The sequence below is a fragment of the Cetorhinus maximus genome, chromosome 13, assembly GCF_964194155.1.
Source record: "Cetorhinus maximus chromosome 13, sCetMax3.hap1.1, whole genome shotgun sequence".
NCBI lineage: Eukaryota > Metazoa > Chordata > Chondrichthyes > Lamniformes > Cetorhinidae > Cetorhinus > Cetorhinus maximus.
In genome coordinates, this window is record NC_135891.1 from 16,993,089 (window position 1) to 16,997,792 (window position 4,704).

The window sequence follows — 4,704 nt, forward strand, 5'->3', positions numbered from 1 at the left end:
ATAAAGACCAGATAATCAGTTTTTGTGATGTTGATTGATGGATAACTATTGGCCAGTAGACCTGGAATAACTGCCCTGCTCTTCTTGAAAATATTGCCGAAAGATCTTCTACATCCACCTGCGAGGGCAGGCAAGACCTCAGTTTAACATCGCACACAAAAGACGGCACCTCTGACAGTGCAGCACATGCCTCGGGTGGCAGCCCTGATTTTTTTGTGTTTAGGCTCTGGAGTGGAATTTGAAGCCAAAGCCTTGTGACTCAGAGTTGAAAGTGAGCCAGGGCTGACCCAAATGACAAGAGGGATGATGGTGCAAGGCAAAAGGAGATGGTAATGGGACAAGTAAAGAAACAATAGATAGGCCTAGAGGAGAAGTGAATGAAAATAGCAAAATCATCACCAACAGCTGCCAGGCTAAAAAAGAAATCCATCATTAATTATTCCATTTAAGAACTGCAAAAGCCCTTGTGATTGAAATGCTGTTCTTTGTCAGTGCATCAGTAGGGCTGGCTTTGGAACTCTGAATTATCCACACTGTTCACTTTTCAATTTTCCTTAATTTGTAATAAACCTCTTCTCAATCAGACAAGAATGAATTAAATCCCAATAAGTACACTACAGCGAGTTCTTTTCATCATTCAATGCAAAAAATTGGCAAAACTCCAACTAACCCTAACCAACCAACCCTATCAATGCTACTTTAAAATAAAAAAATGACTCAAGTCATTCATTCACAGGGTGTGGGCATCGCTGGCAAGGCCAGCATTTATTGCTAATTGGCCTTCAGAAGGTGGTGATGAGCTGCCTTCTTGAACCGGTGCAGTCCGTGTGGTGTAGGTACACCCACAGTGCTGTTAGAAAGGGATTTCCAGGATTTTGATCCAGCGACAGTGAAGGAACGGTGATATATTTCCAAGTCAGGATGGTGAGTGACTTGGAAGGGAACTTCCAGGCGGTGGTGTTTCCGTGTGCCTGCTGCCCTTGTCCTTCTAGATGGTAGCAGTCGTGGGTTTGGAAGGTGGTGTCTAAGGAGACTTGGTGAGTTCCTGCAGTGCATCTTGCAGATGAAACACACTGCTGCTACTGTGCGTCAGTGGTGGAGGGAGTGAATGTTTGTGGATGTGGTGCCAATCAAGCTGGCTGCTTTGTCCTGGACGGTGTCAAGCTTCTTGAAAAGTTGGCATTCATTAACAAATCAGTGCAATGTTATCTCTTAGACAACAAACAGTAAATGAAATACTCGAGCAGTTTAAACTCTGCTGAGGGAGGTGACCTTGATAAATAAGATTGGATTTAATCTCAGTTGTTCGAGGATATGTGAAGCTATGAGCGTTCATACAGATGAGTTCTAATCAAAATATCTTTTTTTGTATTTTATATTCAGCAATAACTATGTATGGACACTATTGTTTGCATATTTTATTAACCAGCAGCGGGGCAGATTGATCAAATGCGTATACAATGCTAAATTGCTGATATGTGCACAGTGAGTAAACAAATGTCTTCAAACTGAATTACATGTCATCTTGTAGACAGTTGTATTGAAACTGAATATTGCTAAATTAGTGTTAATATAAGAATAATTCAATTCACTTTATACCGCAACTTTGGTGTTACAATGAAGCAGTTTCAGGAACCTGACCTGACATTGGAAGGCGGTTGTGAGAGACCCAGCCCTCACTCCCACTGCCCAACCCTGAGAGGAGGCAGTGTCAACAACCCTAATTTCATACTCAAATTGAGGAGCTAACTCCATTTTTAAAAATGCTTATGACCTGCTAAACATTTTTTCAAACTTAGCCCGTGTTGATTTAAGTGCTAAGAGTGTGTGGATGCTCCACCCACATACGCTCAAAATATTTGGAGTTTAATCACAAGCACAGGAGCCTTGTACATATAGGCAGAGAGCTCTCTTCTGGGATTGACAATCCAAATTGGTGCCAGACAATGCTTGGCTGAAACTGCTGCTGCTCCTACCAATCTCAGAGCAGCAGCTGTTGCGTCAATGCATCCAGAGCTGTTCTTACGTTTGACCACCAGCTCATGCAGCCCAGATTTCATGTAGCTGGTTTCAACAATAATATAGTACTGCCGAATTTTTCTTGGAACTTTTTTTTTTTTACTAGGACCTCCAGATCTTCCTCTGCCCAGTAAACCGATGTGTGTGTTTTTGGTAACATCATGATGCATACTACTATTTTCTGCACTAACATCATTTAGAATCTTACGGCACAGATGATAGCTATTTGGCCCATGCCTATGCTGGCTCTGTTGGAAGAAGCCCTGCTCCTCCATCCTTTCCCTACATCATTTTTTTTTTCAAATAGTTATCCATTTCCCTTTGAATTCTGCTTCCACGCGAGGAAGAATATTTTCTCACAGGTGGTAATGCTGCCCACGAGCAGAGTGGAAGCACAGATGATCAATGATTTAATAAACTTGCAGGGCTACAGGGATAGAGTGGAGACATAGAATTGATACAGAGAGCTGGCATGGTCTCAATAGACCAAATGATCTCCTATTGTGCCATGATGACTCAATGACTCCAGCAATGTTTCCGGTAGAGCATTATATATCCTAATAACCTGCTGTGTAATAAATATATAAGCAAATTCATTTTTTCCCCTTTTTTTTTTGATGGTGATCTTAAATTTAGGCATTCTAATTACATATTCACCAACCGGTGGAAATAGATTTTAACCGCTCCTTTAGCATGGCACATTGTTCAGAGGCTTGAGGAAAAACTGACACTGAGACGCAAAGAAAAGATTAGGAGAGGTTACTAGAGCTTGGTTAAGTGTCATGGCTCAGTTGGTAGCACTCTCATCACTGAGTCACAAGGTTCTGGGTTCAATTTCTACTCCAGAAATTGAGCACAGAAGTCCTTGCTGATTACAGTACAGTACTGAAGGAGTGCTGCACTGTTGCAGGTGCCGTCTTGCAAATGAGACATCAAACCGAGGCTGCGTCTCCCCTTTCAGCTGGAGGTAGAAGATCCCATATCACTATTTTGATGAAGAGCTGTGGAGCTATCCCCAATGTCCTTAGTCAGCAACTTCCAAACCCACGACCACTACCATCTAGAAGGATAAGGGCAGCAGATAGATGGGAACACCACCATCTGGAAGTTCCCCTCCAAGTCACTCACCATTCTGACTTTGGAAATATATCACCATTCCTTCACTGTCGCTGGGTCAAAATCCTGGAGCTCCCTTCCTAACAGCACTGTGGGTATACCTACACCACATGAACTGCAGTGGTGCAATACCTGCCCCTTTACTTTCTCCCTCCTTACCGTCCAAGGGCCCAAACACTCCTTTCAAGTGAAGCAGCATTTCACTTGCACTTCCCTCAATTTAGTCTACTGCATTCGCTGCTCCCAATGCGGTTTCCTCTACATTGGAGAGACCAAACGCAGACTGGGTGATGGCTTTGCAGAACACCTTCGGTCTGTCCGCAAACATGACCCAGACCTCCCTGTCGCTTACCATTTCAACACTCCACCCTGCTCTCATGCCCACATGTCCGTCCTTGGCCTGCTGCAATGTTCCAGTGAAGCTCAACGCAAACTGGAGGAACAGCACCTCATCTTCCGACTAGGCACTTTACAGCCTTCCGGACTGAATATTGAGTTCAACAACTTTAGATCATGAACTTTCTCCTCCATCCCCACCCCCTTTCCAATCCCCCTTTTTTCCAATAATTTATATAGATTTTTCTTTTCCCACCTATTTCCATTATTTTTAAATGTATTTCCATCCATTATTTTATCTCTACCTTTTAGCCTATTTCGATCCCTTCCCCCCACCCCACCCCCACTAGGGCTATCTGTACCTTGCTCGTCCTGCTTTCTACCCTTAATGTCATCTATTAGCACATTTCTTAGGTAATATCATCACCGTCAACACCTCTTTGTCCTTTTGCCTATGACACCTTTTGACAATCTCCACCTATCACTGGCCCTTTTTCCAGCTCTACCTGTCCCACAACCCCCCTTAAACCAGCTTATATTTCTATTATATTTCTCTTCTATTTTTACTTAGTTCTGTTGAAGAGTCATACGGATTCGAAACGTTAACTGTGTTCCTCTCAGCAGATGCTGTCAGACCTGCTGAGTTTTTCCAGGTATTTTTATTTTTGTTTTTGTTTTGGATTTCCAGCATCCGCAGTTTTTTGCTTTTACATCTGTTTGAAATGGCTTCTGTTTTTAAAACTATGCTTTAAAGCAGGAGGAAGTTTAAAGGCTTAAATTTCAAACAGCAAGAAGCAGCTGACTTTTTAAAAATTCATTAATGGGGGTGTGGGCTTTGCTGTCTAGGCCAGCATTTATTGCCCCTCCCTAACTGCCCTTGAGAAGGTGGTGGTGAGCTGCCTTCTTGAACCGCTGCAGTCCATGTGGTGTAGGTATAGCCACAGTGCTGTTAGGAAGGGAGTTCCAGTATTTTGACCCAGCGATAGAGAAGGAACGCTGATATATTTCCAAGTCAGGATGGTGAGTGACTTGAAGGGGAATTTCCTAGTTTCTTTTCAGAACTAATCCTCCTGCAAAAATTCGAAAGGATACCCTTCACAATGATGAGGGGAGTCCAGTGACTTGAAAATGCTCTTAACCCTTGATTTCCTGTTTTGATATCTAGAATTCCCAGACCCTTATTAGAACGGTTTAACAAGTGCATCCCTTCCTTTGAACGTGCTACCCGAATCT